This window comes from Macaca thibetana, chromosome 8 (assembly GCF_024542745.1).
Source record: "Macaca thibetana thibetana isolate TM-01 chromosome 8, ASM2454274v1, whole genome shotgun sequence".
NCBI classification, from domain to species: domain Eukaryota; kingdom Metazoa; phylum Chordata; class Mammalia; order Primates; family Cercopithecidae; genus Macaca; species Macaca thibetana.
In genome coordinates, this window is record NC_065585.1 from 44,850,951 (window position 1) to 44,867,591 (window position 16,641).

The 16,641-nt window shown below is 39.7% G+C and overlaps 1 protein-coding gene across 7 annotated transcripts in view; it reads left to right on the forward strand.

The window, feature by feature from the left end:
* Window positions 1-523: 523 nt before the first annotated feature.
* RNF19A (ring finger protein 19A, RBR E3 ubiquitin protein ligase) overlaps window positions 524-16,641 on the forward strand; it is a 116,158-nt gene continuing 100,040 nt past the window's right edge. For 3 of the 7 annotated variants that reach the window (XM_050801180.1, XM_050801181.1, XM_050801182.1), the window contains exon 1: window positions 578-814. The gene's annotated coding sequence lies outside the window, so the exon portion shown is untranslated. Of the gene's footprint in view, window positions 815-1,284; window positions 1,476-6,702; window positions 6,984-16,641 lie in introns of those variants that run through there. The other 4 variants (XM_050801175.1, XM_050801179.1, XM_050801177.1 and 1 more) reach the window with 4 other exon arrangements.

A 16,641-nucleotide genomic window follows, 5' to 3' on the forward strand; every position in this document is an offset into this window, starting at 1 on the left:
GGTCCACTAAGACTAAGATAGGGCGGCTGCAGACGCACGGGGTGCTGCCGCCCTCTGGGAAAGGACATTTCCTCGCCGAGAGCTGCAACATTCCGGCACTTCTCTCCCTGGGCCGGCCGATCTAGCAGGTGAACCCTGAGAACACAAAGGAATGAATATTGCCCGGCAAACTGCCAAGAGCCAGGGTCGCCAAGTCTGGCAACTCCCTTCAACCGGGCGCAGCTCCAGTCACCCCGACCTGTCCTTGCAGGAGACGCTCTCGGGGCCACGGAGAACCGGGCAGGGAGACACCGGTACCAACGCCCGGCGCGCTCGAGGCGAAGTCGCCTCCGACAGTGACAGGCGTCGGGGCCGCAGTCGGGGCCACCCGGGTGCAACAGGGCGGCTCCTGCGCGGGCGCGGAACGAACGTGCGCAAGTGAACAACCGCGTCCAGACCCGCCTGCGGCGGGCGCGGTGGGCGTGACGCCATGACGCACAGCACGCGGGCGGCACGCCGGGGCGGGGCGGGGCGGGGCGGGGCTGCCGCGGGCGGGAGGAAGAAGTGGGAGGAGGAGGCGGGGAAAGCGGGGGCTGCGGGAGGGGGAGGTGGTAGTTGCGGCGCAGGTTCCCGGGAACAGCCGTCGAGCCGCAACTGCGGAGGAGGAGTTCGGGAAAGCGGCCGTCGGGACCCCTCCCCTCAGTCGTCTCCGCCCCGGTTGAGAGGCGCCTCGGCGGGACCCTCCCCCGCGCTTCCTCAGGCCACTGTCGCCGCTGCTGGGAGATGGGCCTACTAGCCCGCCGCTCTGCGCTGCAGCCGCTCTGAGGAGTTAAAGGTACGGGCGGGCACCCGGAGGAGCTTGCGCCCCGGAGCGGGAGAGCAGGGGCGGCTCTCGCCTACGACCCAGGGAGCTCTGGCCGGGCCGCTGCCCTCGCGCCCCTCCCCGAGACAGAAATGGATTCGGAAGTCCCGTGGGAAAGGCGCCCCCCTCCAGTGTCCAGCGTGGGCCCGGGGCCGTGGCTGGCTTAGGGGGTCAGGCCTCGGGCAGCTCTGGGTCCCCTACCCGGCCCTGGCGCGGGCGCCTTCTGGGCCGCGGGGGCCGAGGCGGAGCGTGGGATCCGCCCCAAGCCCTGTCCTCCTGGCCCGAGTGCCTGTGCGGCCGGCGGCCGGCGGCCGGCCCGGCGATATTGTGACGGGCAGAGGCGGCGCTCCCCTCGAGCTGTCTCCAGCCCCTGAAGCAGGGGAGACCCAAGGGCGACTGCCGCGGGGAGGCGGCGGGGGCGGAACGCATTCCTGACGGGTGAAATCGGCTCTAACGGGATCGATTTCCGGGCCTCGCTGCAAATTCGGAGCCGGGACATCGCCCCGCAAGCCGTGCTGCCTGGGGCCCTAGGGAGGGGAGCTGTGTTCCGGGGAAGGTTCGTCCGGGACTGCTACCACCTCCTTTAAAAGCAAAAATTACGCAACACACCAAAACGGTGTAGCCTTGGGGTGAAGTATGTGTTAACGGGGGTCTTCCGGGATTGTCTCCTCTTGCTAAGCCTTTAGGGTGTTCCCAGCCCTCGCCCAGCAAGTAATGCTACTACTTTGAATTTTCAGTTTTTTCTATCTGGGTTCCACTCTGCAGTTGCTCTTTTTTTCCCATTTCCATTAATGGGAAGAAGAAAAAGAAGTTTAGGGTTCATTAACCCCGCGACAAGGGCAGTAAATAAAGAGAGGGAAGAGAGTGGTTAAGGCTATATATGGGAGAGAGAAAGGTTTAATTTTTTCCCATTGGCCCTTGGAGAGATAGATACATGAACGATGCTTTACTTTGCTTAATGTTTACTGTCCACAGTGTTGCAGAATGTTCTGTTGGGGTGACGTTAGAAAAGACAGCGTTTAAGTGCCGCTGCAATTTTCAAACCTAGGTGTTGGCTGGAAATGCTAATTTTAAGTGTTAGAAAACAGTGGAGGCTTAAAGCAGTCCTTTCCTTTGATCGGTTGCCTTAAATTGTGATCTTTACATTCCACTTTTTTTTTTTTAAGAACATGGCTTTTTATTGTTTTTTTATCTTTTCTTATTTTAACATAGATTCATTGATACTTTTGGTTGTTTGAAGTCTGACGGTTTACCTAAATTTTATTTTCAGTTTTGCCATTACCCGTCTTAATACACATTTTACCACTTCTGTTTATAATGCAAGCCATTACCGTGTTTACCTGTTTATGCTTATTTAACACTGACTGAACTATCTGAATTGAGTTAAAATGTAAATACTTCTCTATTTAGAAAATGGCGATGATCGTATTTTCAAATGTTCTTTCCTTGCTACAGTTCCATGGTAAAGATTTAGAATTAAGCCTTGGGACTTGATAAACCAAATTGTGCTAAAAAACACTTTTAAAATTTGTTAGTTTAATGCCCTGGTTAATGTTCTCTTTTTAAAAATTACTGTATGGAATTTAACTGAAGTTCAAATTTTACGTGTCCCTGGAAAAATATTTTAATGGCATCGCAAGGTGTCTTTTTGAGGAAAAAATTGCAGTTGGCAACTAATGTTAGTGTATTTTTTTCACTATCTCAGCTTCCAGGAGATTCCAGTAAGATTAATTTTTTAAACTGCAACATTATTTTAGGAGTTGAAGCACAACCCAATTCTTAGTATCCAAATAGTGGCCGCTGGAAATTTTGTTTTCTCATTTAGGGGATCCCTCAGTTGATCAGTAGACTTAATGTAAAGAACTGGCTATACTGTCAACCAGTGTTGGGATTTTTTTTAAAAATTGGTGATTTCTTGAGTTTTTGAAGTATTTTGCTTGACTAAAACTATTATTTTCTACTTAACATATGAGAGGCGCTAAGATTCGTATTTTTAAAGATACTTCATTCAAGAACATGGATGAATAAATAAAATACTTAGCATCTTGGTGGAAAGTAAATGCACTTCCCAAATTTGAATATAAGTGAAGTCGTAAAGCAGTATGTTTGCAGTTGAGGATGTAAGACACTTGGGTCACTTCTATTTTAATGGGGTTGGATTGAAGGATACTATTTATTATGGGGTTGTTTAGTATTAAATATGGGTAATTAAAAGCAAACTTTTTGTTTTAACTATTTGAAATAATCACTTGTATATTATGGAAGGTTCTGACACTCCCTGCCCCCTATGGTTTTTTTTGTTGTTGTTGTTGTTACAGCAGTTTATATCTTGAACACTTATTTAGATTTATATAGAAATTTTTTGGTTTCAAATTACTTCTCCCCCTTCTCCAACACACATAGTTTGTTGTTGTTGTTGTCGTTTTTAATCTACAGGGCACAGATGGTTGAGATACGTAGTTTTCTGAAATTTCCAAGTAGGGAAAAGAAGGCAAAATATTTGTGATAACATGTAAAAGTTCCTAGTCAAGTGCTGGGCACAGAGTAAGCTGGAGATAAATTTTGTTATATTAATATTTACATCTGAATTGCTCACTTATATCATCTGTACTCAGGTTATATAGGAAATCTTAGGGAATTGTTATTCGTTTCTCTAATGTCATTAACAAGTGAAAACTGACTGTCAAATGCAGGCTGGTTTTGTACTGAACTAATGAGCTTATGCTCTTTTAACATTCTTCGCCAAGATAAAAATTAGGCCACCTTGGGCAAAAGCCCGAAGTAAAGTTGAATTTCTAAATTTATATTTGATTGCATATTGCATTGTATTTGGCAAACTAGCATATCATAGCAAAATGGTAGTTTAATTTACATTGTCTGAAAGGACCCATATATATGGAGTAGTACTTCAGCTTAAAAGCTATTTATCAAAATGTTCATCTTACTGCTTACGGAGAATAGCTAAATTTTTCTTCCGAAATGTTTTTCTCCAACTAGGAGTAATTATGAATTTTCTAAGTCATGCCAGTTCTTTGTTAGCAGACAGAAGATGCCTAACGTTGAAACAATTCATTTACTTAACCATACCTGCACATCTTAAGACTAAGGGATAATATTTCCTTGCTAAACATACCTGTATTTCAGATGGTGGTAGGCCTCAACCAAATAGGCAGTGAAATCACTTTGGGTGTTTAAAACTTGTGTATTTCATTTGTTTCTCAAAAGCTGTCATATGTCAGTGATACTTTATGTATCAAAGTGGGAAAAAGTAACACTTTTTGATAAAGTAGGTTTTGCTTGTGTTGCTCTCTTTATCACTGTCATTAACTCCTGAAGAATTATTTTTATTGGTAACATTTTTTTGAAAGTTATGCCATTAGCCTTAAAACCATTATATAGTCTTATCCTATTGATATTATCTAGTATTTTATTTTATAAATCATTTACTAAAGAATTAGTGTTAATTTGTTTTAGAAGTCCTATTTGAGAAGGTGTTGTTATATGAAACTCTCAATATGACAGAAGTGATCCGTTGTTTTAAGTCTCAAATAAGTTTGTGCAGTGAATTCTGAAGCAAAACCCTGCTCAGAAATCATGTTAGCTTGTTTACGCCCAAAAGAAACTTATAAACTGAGTCTTTGGTCCAAAAAACTGGAGTTGGCCCCATAAAATTATGTATACTTAGCATTTTTAACTTCTGTCCTGTTGGGGAGACCCCTGAGGGTAAAAATAGTCCTTATGATTTGAATAGCAGGCAGGTTGCCAATTGAAGAGACTGGTAGAAGTGAGCCATAAGGAGGGAGCCAGAGTTGTTAAAGGGAAGGAGCAAGAAACCAGGAGAAACTTTTGGGAATGTGATGATATTAGGCTTCCAGATAAAAATTATATAGCATATTAATATAAATATTATATCAGAAAAATAAACTCATTAGCATGAATCTATTGACTTATATTTTGTGATTTCTAAGTCAAGTATGGCATTTGCCCCTGAAAATGGTAAGGTATCCTAAATTAAGTTATTCTAATGCATAATCACAAATGGGACTATGTGAAATGTCCAGAAGTATAGGAGATAATGCAAGCTCTGTGATGACAGGGACCATTTTCTTTGTTCACTCTTCAAATCTCAGCACTTAGCATAAGCCTGACAGTAAAAGATGTAGAATAAGTATTTGCTAATAGAATTAAAGTATCTACAATCTAAGGTATTTATTTTATAACTATCTCTTCAGCAGTGTTGTCCAATAGAAATACAATGTGAGCCACAAATATAATTTAAAATTTTCTAGTGCCACATTAAAGAAGTAAAAGGAAACAGGCAAAATTAGTTTTCATAATGCATTTAAGCCAATAGATCCAAAAGATTATCATGAGTGACTTTACATACTTTTATTCATATTGGATAGCGTAGCTGTAGGGGCATTTTGTATGACATGTTTCTTTCTGCAGAACTTCTTTGTCTTTTTGTAGTCTTTTTCTAACTGATTGATGTGTCTTTTGAGGCCAAATACAGAATTGCATACACCTTCAAATTGGAGTTATTGAGTTGGATTGAAAGTCAGGCTACCTCTCTTCTCTCAGTTTTACATCTCCCCCAAAAATGACTTTGTGTGTTACTGTCTTTCCCCATATATAATCCTGTAATCCCAGCAGTTTGGGAAGCTGAGGCAGGCAGATCATTTGAGGGCGGGCAAGACTAGCCTGACCAAAGTGGTGAAACTCTGCCTCTACTAAAAAGTACAAAAATTAGCCGGGCTTGGTGGCAGGCACCTGTCATCCCAGCTACTAGGGAGGCTGAGGCAGGAGAATCACTTGAACTTGGGATGCAGAGGTTGCAGTGAGCTGAGATTGTGCCATTGTACTCCAGCCTGGGTGACAGAGCGAGACACCATCTCTAAAATAAGATAAAATAAGGAAGGATGTTCATCATCTATTTCATTGGATTGTATAAATTAATTATGCCTTTGAAACACTCTAGGCTACTCAGACAATACTGTTATAAAAGAGATCCTCTAATTATTAGTAACTAGTCAGAGCGAGGCTCATTGTAAAAAACAGGATAGAAGTTCCCATGAGACTAGTGCATATAGAATGTACTGTTACCTCCCACACTGGAGTCAGTAACAGTAAATCAATACAAGATGCTCTTAAATAGAATCAGGAGAGACGACTAGGTTGGTTTGAGCACCAGATTTTAAACCTCTCATCTATATAATATTGCCTGAACAAATCTGTTTTTCAGTTTTTGTATGGAGTAAACGGGACTTTTTATATAGGCATCCTTAAATCAAAATCATGAAATAAGGTCCTTTGGAAAGTGGGGATGGGAACTAGTAAGTAGTGTGAGTGCGTTAAGTGGGGAAAATAACCATTTAGAAAAGCCTATTATCTCAGGGTATATGATGTATATAGCACAATGACTGTAATTCTTTTATCCAAACCAAGGGTGGCAGTGGTTACCTGGTAAGCAGTTGAGACTTCTGGTTGTATACATAGCCATATCAAGTAGATTTCTCCTTATAGCCATACCCTTTAATATAAAACCAACTTTTGCCAGGCATGGTGACTCATGCTTGTAATCCCAGCACTTTGGGAGGCCAAGGTGGGTGGATCACCTGAGGTTAGGAGTTGGAGACCAGCCTGGCCAACATGGTGAAACTCTGTCTCTACTAAAAACACACAAAAAAATTTACCTGGGTGTGGTGGTGGGCACCTGCAATTCCAGCTATTTGGGAGGCTGAGGCAGGAGAATCGCTTGAACCTGAGAGGTGGAGGTTATAGTGAGCCGAGATCGTGACATTGGACTCCAGGCAGGGTGATGAGCAAAAGTCTGTCTTAAAAATAAAAATAAATAAATAAATAAAAACTTTTCTTTTGGAGACAGAGTTTCGCTCTGTCACCCAGGCTGGAGTGCAGTGACACAACCTTGGCTTACTGCACCCTCCGCCTCCCAGGTTGAAGCCATTCGCATTCCTCAGCCTGCCAGTAGCTGGGATTACAGGCACCTGCCACCACACCCAGCTAATCGTTTTGTATTTTTTTTTACAAGAGACAAGATTTTGCCACGTTGGCAAGGCTGATTTCGAACTCCTGGACTCAAGTGATCTGCCCACGTCAGCCTTTCAAAGTGCTGGGATTACAGGTGTGAGCCACTGCACCTGACCCATTTTTTAAATTATGCACATAAGTTAAATATCCTTTAGATTTTTGCATAAATACAGCATACCTTACTGATATCCTTAGCAAAAATTTCCAGAACCATATTGTAGTGCGTTGCATGGTAGTCCCCCAAAAGATATGTTCACATCCTAATCCCCAGAATCTACAAATGTTATTTGGAAAAGGGTTTTGCAGATGTAATTAAGAATCTTGAGATAAGATCATCCTGGATTATCCAGGTAGCCTCAAAATCAAGTGACAAGTGTCTTTGTAAGGGAAAAGTAGACAAATTACAGAGAAGACACACAGAAAAGGAGGAAGCAGTGTGCTCATGGAGGCCGAGATTGGAGTGATGTAACCGCAAACCAAGGAATGCGTATAGTAACCAGAAGCTGGAAGAGTCAAAGAACATATTCTCCCCTCGAGCCCCAGTAGGAGCACGGCCCTGCTGGGTTTTGGACTTCTGGCCTCCAGAACTGTAAGAGAAATATCCATTGTCTTAAGCCAACCAGTTTGTGGTAGTTTGTTACAGCAGCCACAGGAAACTAATATACAGTCAAAGTCTTCAGTAAACCAAAAATCTCTAATTATTGTTGTTTTATATCATGTTCTGTGATGGTCAGAGACTAAACAGCCCTTTCGTTAGAATTCTAATTCTGAGAAATATCAGAGGAAGTGTTTTAATACCCTCCAGTCTCAACAGGAATCGATTATATCTTGTAAGATGCGTTTTGTTATTTTTGTTTGTATCATTTCTTTCTTCTCTCTCCTAACTTGCTCCTTCTTTGCTCTTTGTATGCTTTTTAAGATGTAGTTGACGTGGGGGAGGGGAATGAGTAAAACACTGGTAGGATAGACCAACAGGTTTTGTCTTCTTTAAGGTGTAATTCCTCCATGATCCCCCTTCCACCTTTTCTGTCTCCTTTACTGAATTTGCCTCTTCTCCCCTACATCTTAATGTTGAAATGCTACAGGCCTCATTCCCTACTCTTTAGTATTTACTTTTTGGTGATTTCGTCTGTGTTTGTGATTTTACATACCATCCAAATAACAGCAACTCCAAAATTTACATCTCTAGGCTTTACTTTTTTCCTAAACTCTGGGCTTGTCAAACGGGTGTTTGGATATACATCTCCACCTGGGTATAAGAGATATCTCAAATATAAATGTCTAAAAATGAACTTCTGGTCTTGACTCCCTCTTGAAACTTGTGTTTCATAGCCTTCCCCATTTCAGTTGATAGCAGTTTCAGCCTTCTGGTTAATCAGGCCAAATCCTCTTGTAATCCATCAGGAAGTCCTTACAGTTCCATCTTCAAAACATGTATCAAAACATGTCCTCAACACCTTCACTGATGTGCCGTCGTCATCTTTCTCATAGATTACTTCCATAGTCTTTAAACTGTTCTCCATGCTCCATCCTTGATACCTCTATCTGTTCACAACACCAGAATGATCCTCTTAAACTCTTAGATTGTAAACTATCTCTGTCACTTTAGAAACCCCATAAGTTTCCCTGTCTCACTTAAAAGCCAAAGTCCTTACAGTGGCCTTAACCCCACACAACCTGGCATTCTCATGTATCTCAGATAGTCTTTGCCTTGCTCATTTATTTTCAGTCATATTAGGGCCTCCTGGCTGTTCCTTGAGCATACCAGACCCATTCCTCCCTTAGGGCCTTTGCAGTGGCTGTTCTGTGTTTTGGATGCTCTTTCCCTAGATTTCCACATAGCTAACACCTCCTTTACCTCCTTTAGGTCTCTGCTAAATGCCACCCTTTTGATGAGACTGATCACCCTGTTTAAAATAGTAATCAACACCACACAGACACTGATCTCCTTTCCTCTGCCAAACTTTTTCCCCACCTTTTAGTAGAGAAGGATATTAAAATATTTAGACGATATTTAGAAAATTGTAAACTTGTATATAAGAGCATGGAGTAACTTTTAGTAATGCTTATTTATAGTTACTGACCTAGAATGATAGTGGAGATAAGATAGGAGTTGGGCCTTGAAAGAGGAGTAGGACTAGCACAGAAGATGGAAAATAATACTCTAGGCAGAGACAAAGGCTTAGGAAAATTCATAGAGGTGAAACTATGTATGTTTTGTTAAGATATTTAACAAATAGGTCAGTTGGCTAAAGTGGGTTTTTATGTAGAACAGTGAGAAACAGGTTGGACTGTGGAGGGCTTTTAATGCCACAGGAAGCTTGAAATTTATTCTTCATCTCAGGGAAACCAGTGGAAATTTGTAAGCAGACTTTAACAAAGAAGGTGATGTGGTAATTTGGATACCAGGTGATTAATGAAGGCCTAGTCTAGGCAGTAAGATAGTAGGAAGAACACTGAGCCTTTAGCTCTGCCACTTTAGCTGTGTGGGTAAGTCACATCTCTAGACCAGTGCTGTGTGATAGAACTTTCTGTGGTCAAGGAAATGTTCTAGACCTGTTCAGTCCAGTATGGTAGCCAATAGCCTATGGTTGTAGAGCATTTGAAATGTGACTAGCACAACTGAGGAACTAAAATTTAATTTTAATTTAAATAGCATCATGTGACTAGTGGTGATACATCGAACCTAGTAGCTCTAAACTTCAGTTTTCTCACTTACAAAATAGGTTAGATTAGAATGCTAGTGTCACTAGAAAGATAGGTTTCACAGCCACATAAAGTTGGTGCAGCCTCTTGAGAAGAGCAAGTAAGTACATGAGCGCATGGACTTTTACATGGCTAGTTTTTTCGTGTGTGTGAAATAGGTCCAGAATTTGTAGCCTTTTCACTCTTTGTATCTTCTTGACTTACTTAAAGACCCACTCTGTCTTTTGATGGCTACTTTTTCAAATTAGTCTTTGGATTACTGTCTCCCAGGAGTTGACTAGTTAAATATCTGATACATCTAATTTAATAGTCTGTTTTGGAATTGTAGTTAAACTGATTATGATGCTTTTGTTTTTTTATTTTTTAATTCTTTTCTATTTCATTTTTTCAGAGACAGGGTCTCACTGTGTCACCCAGGGTGGAATGCAGTGGTGTGATCATAGCTCACTGCAGCCTGGAATTCCTGGGCTCAAGCAACCCTGCCACCTCAACCTCCCAAGTAGCTGGGACTACAGGTGTGCACCGCCACACCCAGCTTATTTGTGTAGTTTTTGTAGAAAGGGGTTTCACTGTGATGCCCAGGCTGCTCTTGAACTCCTAAGCTCAAGTAATATGCCTGCCTTGTCCTCCCAAAGGGCTGGGATTACAAGCATGAGCCACCATGCCCAGCTGATTTTGTTGCTTTTGAATTCTCAATAAGAAAACTGTAACAGAGATAAACCTTTATAATTGTTTGCCTGCTGTGTAATTATTACCTAGATTTTTCTGTCTTTAGAAAATACTCCCTTTTCTTTCCTTATACAGTTAATAATATTTCCTTTGTACATGAGTTTTTAATCTCATTTTGAGGCGACTTGTGTAAAGAGAAGCTAATTTGAATACTACATACCCAAAGGGAAACAGATACATTTTGCTTATTGTGCCTCTTGGTTCCCAGGAGATAGTATTCCATCTGAGAATTACTTTTAGTTTGAAGAAAATAGATCTCTCCCAAACACCTCTTACAGATTACACTCTATCTCTTATGTACATATATCATACAATTACATGCACACACAATGATTTCGCTAACCAGAGGTCTTCCCTCCCCCTTACTCATGGTGTCCTTTAGGAGAAAGAGACAAATGAGCTTCCAGAATTGGAGAGGTGGGATGCTACTATTAATCAATAATTTGTATGGAGTTGAGGGATATCCAGAGAAAGTGGTTAGGATAAGATTAGTCCAAACACTTAATACTTTTTTTTTCTTTTTGAGACAGTTTTGCTCTTGTCACCCAGGCTGGAGTGCAATGGCACAGTCTTGGCTTACTTCACCTCCGCCTCCCGGGTTCAAGCAATTCTTCTACCTCAGCCTCCCAAGTAGCTGGGATTACAGGCATGTACCACCACACCCAGCTAATTTTGTATTTCTAGTAGAGACAGTGTTTCACCATGTTGGCCAGGCTGGTGTCGAACTACTTACCTCAGGTGATCTGCCCACCTTGGTCTCCCAAACTGCTGGGATTATAGGCATGAGCCACTGCACCCAGTCCAAACACTTGATACTTCTAATTGTCTGAATAGTAGAATCAGATTAATCATGAGACTTGGTAAAATTCACTTTGACACTGAATTTACTAAGAAGGGTGTACTAATACTTGGGAGAATTTGGAGACATTTTGTAAAGAACAGAAACAACAATTATTTGTTTATCCTAGAAGATTATAATCATCTACTTAACCTAGAGTATTCTGTGTATTAAAAATGCCTATATATTTGTATATTATCATCATAGTCTTTTGGAACTAAGGGACCCTAGACATTATCTGGTCTTAATCACCTTAGTTTTTGAATATGGAAGTTAAAATTCAAAAACGTAGACAAACTTGGTTAAGATCTAATACTAGGTCAGTGTTTCCCTTCTGTTGAGAACCAAGAGACACAGTAAGCAAAATGTGTCTGTTTTCCTTTGGATATGCAGCATTCAAATTAGTCTCTCTTCAGCAATGTCTATTTTAACCAATTGAAGGACATTTTTGACAGCTAGGTATCTTTTTAAAACCTATTTAAAAACTTACATGTCTCTGGGCACTTGATCATACCTGGCATTTTGCACTCTGCTTTTCCTGTGGTTTCACTAATGCTGTATTGTTTGCTCTTCTTGTCAACGAGGGCCTGGAATAAGCTAACCAAAATGTTTTTTACCGGGGAAATTGAATGAGTAATGCTTTATTCCTTTCTGCAGCAGCTTACTTTCTGTAATGACTTGAGTAATGAATATTACTTGTAATGAGTATTATTAAAACCACAAAGCACCATTTTGTTCTTCTCCCTATCAGATATAGGCTTAAACAGGTAAATGTGGCAGGTGCGTGACTGTGAAGCTGTTTAAAAAATACCTCTTTTGGGAGGCTTTGTGGCTTATGGGAATAGCTTATTCTGAACTTTGAGTTTCTGTTTCTGAGAGATTATAGAAACTGTCTTAAGGCTAGAACCCAAGAGAGTATATCTGGGTCTTGATAAATGTTTACTTTCTAAAGAACTTGTTGGAAACTGATACTTGCCTACGCTGATTATAAGTTGTATTAGCCCCATCTCCTTATTTATAAGTAGTTGAATTAAAAATATTTATTCCATTTTTAATATTAGACCACTTGAGGTAAGTTTGTACTAGCTGTACATTTATATTTACCTTTGAGAAATTCGTGTACTTTAATAATGTATTCCAAACTTCCAAGTGGCTATTCTGATTATATTAGGGAAGCCATTTCAGAGGCAAGCGTTTGTTTTTATTTGTAACCTAATGTGTGATAAGTTTTTTTTTACCCAATACATGGTAAATTTAGATATATTTGTGCTATCTTCTCAGATGAGTGTACTTACAGGTAATATTTAAGTGATTTATATGTACCATACCCTTTACTGAATTCTTGATGTGTTATTTTATTTAATCTTTATGGACTATAGGTACTGTAATTCCCATTTTACAATTGAAGAAACTGAGTCTTAGTAATCTAACTCAATGTCACATACTTAATGTAAGTTTCAGAGGCTGAACTTGAACTCAGGATATACTGACTCCAAAGTGCATGCTTTACTCACTCAATAAAATGTACTCTATCATTACCCCATATTTGTATAGCATTTGAAAAACCTTTCCCCCCAAGTTAATCTAAATTTTGTTACCTCATATTTTCCAACTTTAAGGTGGGTAAGATAGGTAATTGTATCTGTAACAGAAAACCCAAAATCTTATGGTGGAACACAATAACAATTTATTTCTCATTCACACAAAAAACCATGTGGAGTACTCAGGTATCCAGATTCTTTCCATCTTGTGACTTCTCTGTCCTCTAAGTTCTGCTTATAGTCACCCACTAGAATCACTCCATTCAGCCAGCCATTGTGTGAAGAGAAAGAGAGCTTGAGGGTTGTTTTCAGGGATGATGTAGAGGTCAGTCCTTGAAAGGGCATACATTATTATACTCAGATTGCATTGGCCAGGACTAATAACATGGCCACACCTAGCCATAAGTGGAATGGGAAAATGTAGCCCTGCTTTGTGCTCAGGAGGAAAATGAAGCAGATAAGCATATAACAGCATCTCTTCACAATATTATTTTCCCCATTTTACAGATGATACAGAGAGGGCCTTTCTGAACAACAGGCATAAAACCACTTGGTAGAGATCATAGAACCTAGGTTTCCTTAGATCTGTATATTATGCGCTCATGCTTCTAAGGACACATTGAAATAATTGAAAGATATTTAGATTGTATGTCTAGTACCATTACTTTCTTTCGCATTGGGCATTAAATGTCTTAACCTCTTCGTGTCTGTTACTAATACATTTTAAATAGATTATTAATTGACTTACCTCATAGGGAATAATCAGCTTGAAAATTTTTTTGGTGGTAATTGCCATTTTAAGTAAAGATGACACAATAGCATTATAATATCTTTATGGACATATTTATGGTCACCTGTCCTTTGAATATACAATATTGATTAACCTTTATTTATATGATTTTTGTTTTCAATACATGTGATGGGTTAGTCTAGGCCATCTATCCATGTAATGTTTATTCTTGTGTGATGAATCGGAGACTTTGTTTAGGGATGAAAGTTGTTTTTTAACCTTCCCGAAAACTTAACTCTTGTGCAAAGAGTTGCAACTTCAACTGGAATGCTTCTAATGGAATAGAAGTATTTTCTAACTGAGCTTATAATTGGTACAGCTGTGAATGTTGTACTAATAATATAAATTAGCAAGAGTAGGAAGGATTTACAGAAACTGTTAACATTTACTGGCAAGTTAAATCTGACATCTTAGTGTTAACAGTTAACCTTTCATTGTACTTTAGACTCCTTGGAGAATGTGTTGAAAGCTGTGGATGTATCCTGTGACTAGAATATACATATATTCACAGTTTAACATACACTTTGAGATTTCATGGATTTCTCTGAAGCCAGTCCATGCATTAACTGTTATTTTTAAGCATTTTAATTTTTTTCTAAAAATGTATTGTGCTTGTTATATTTTTAGTTTAATAGGCTGTAGAAAGAGATGTTTAATAAATACTATTACCTGGGCAGTAAGAATAATGCCCAGAGGCTGGGTGCAGTGGCTTATGCCTGTAATTACAGCACTTGGGGAGGCTGAGGTGGGAAAATCACTTGAGGCCAGGAGTTGGAGACCAGCCTGGCTAACATGGTGAAACCCCATCTCTACTAAAAATACAAGAATTAGCCAGGCATGGTGGCACGTGCCTGTAGTCCCAGCTACTAGGGGGACTGAGGCGTGAGAATGGCTTGAAATCGGGAGGCGGAGGTTGCAGTGAGCTGAGATCGCACCACTGCACTCTAGCCCAGGCGACAGAGTGAGACTGTGTCTCAAAAAAGAAAAAGGAAAAAAATAAAAAAGAATAATGCCCAGAGAATGCATTGCTGCTTGGTATCTGAATTTGGTAGTTATATTGGGGAATCAATTTATTAGAGGAAAATAATGACATTTCTAAATTTGAGGTTCTTAAGCAAGTCTCATAAGTAAGCATAGATCATGAATGACATAACTTAAAAATAACATTTAAATGAGATTTTTGAGTAATAGCAAACTTTATTATAATGAACTTCAGTGATTTATCTCTTAAGAGAAAGCGATATATGAGAATCTAGTTTAATGTCTCATACTTCTCTTAATGATATGATTCAGATTTATAAAAACTATTTAGTTTGGGCCAAAATTAGCTTGGGTAGAAATACATCATTTCTAGTAGATCACTTAAAGTTGTGGTCTGATCAAAGGGTGGCTTATGATAATTATCTATTTTTTGGTAGTCAGCTACTACATTAAATTGTACATAGCTGTATTTAAATTTGATGAGGTGGTGTTTGCAACACTACATATAGTAAATGCTACACAAAGACAGATACTTCCTTTTTTCATTGCCTTAGGAACCTTTATGTAGCACCAGAGGCTGAGCAGATCCAAAATAGTGAGTCTAGGGTTGAGGATTTCCCCACCTTTTATCTGCTAATATTGGTTCCTAAAGTTATGCCCAGTGAGCAAAATGAATATTCTCTATACTAGATCATTTGGTTAGATAAATAGTGGTTTCTTTTGTGCAACTTAAATTGTCTACTGGAATGTTCGGGTATTAGAAAACCATTGTAACTGTGAAAAATAGAGTGCTGTCAAAAGTATCTAAACTCAGGAAGAAAGCTTTAAAATGGATTTTAATAAATACTGGTTTCAATTATGGGACTACTATATATGCCCAAATAAAAATCAATTTTTTTTCTTTAAAATTATGCTTAGAAAAGAGGGAGTTACTTCATTAAAATTTAGATCCTTACAAAGTTATTCATGTTACTCTTTGGAGAAGATATCATCTGAAGTATCTGTTCAATGCTTAAATGTACTAGAATGAAAGTTCCACAGAACAAATAGACTCTTGTCTATTTTGTTCACTATCCAGCACTTACAAGAGTATCTGGCACGTGATAGGCACTGAACATATTTGTTGAAAGAGTAAATGAATTAATACTTACACAGGTTACTTGGAGCAAATAAGGCAAAAAGTTTAACAGATTTAGTCACTCGTAGAAGACCTTACAGTTCCAGGTATTGAATAATGAAAGAAAATCTTTTAAAGGATCATTTTTAAAAAGCAGCCTGGTAAGCAGTTATATTGTGGAGATCATGGATGCATAAGTAGGCTAAAATTCCTTGTGACAGCATTCTGTACAAATTCAAGAATACTGTATCTCAAAGCCTAGATGAAGATATCCTTTGGAAAACTGCCAGATGTTTTCCTTAAAAAATTTATACATCTTTCCCCCTAAAGAATAGTCTGTGTATTGTAGGGCAGCTGAAAGTCAAGCAGAAAGTCGGAGTCTTACTGGCTTGAAGTATCAGGGGAAGGAGTTAAGTGGCCAAAAATAGGATAAATCCCAGAAAGGAGGGAGTTATGGTAAGTAGCCCAAAAATCTATGGGTAAACTCCCTTCAGATGCCTAGATGTCCCCTAGAACTGTGCTTGGGAGATTCCAAGGAGTTCAGTGGAAAACAACAGCTGGCAGGCAGAAAAAACTAAATAGAGATTTTAGCTGATGGCTTTTGCAGGGGTGACGGAATTTGGTGTTTGATTCCCACCAAGATAGAAGGGATTGGTAAACATGGGTGCTTTCCACAGATCTACTCTAAAAGAGCATAAAACCAAGCTTTCAGAAGTTCATGTTGACTAGCCAGTGACTTAACTGCCCAGTATAATAAAAGTCCTCACTCTTCAGGAGAAGATAAGAGACTACAGAGCCTCTATAACATATCTACAATATCCAGTTTATAATAAGCAATTACTAGACATGTAAGTAAGGAGGAAAATATGGTTCATTCCATGTCAAGACCCCCTCAAAAATAGGTAACAGACCCCACAAGTAGCAGACAGACTATAGCAACTGTAATATTTTAAGGACTTAAAGGGGGAAATATCATAGTGACTGGGTAATCTCATCAGAGAAATGGAAACTATAAAAAAAGAACAATGAGATATTATAGAACCCAAAAGT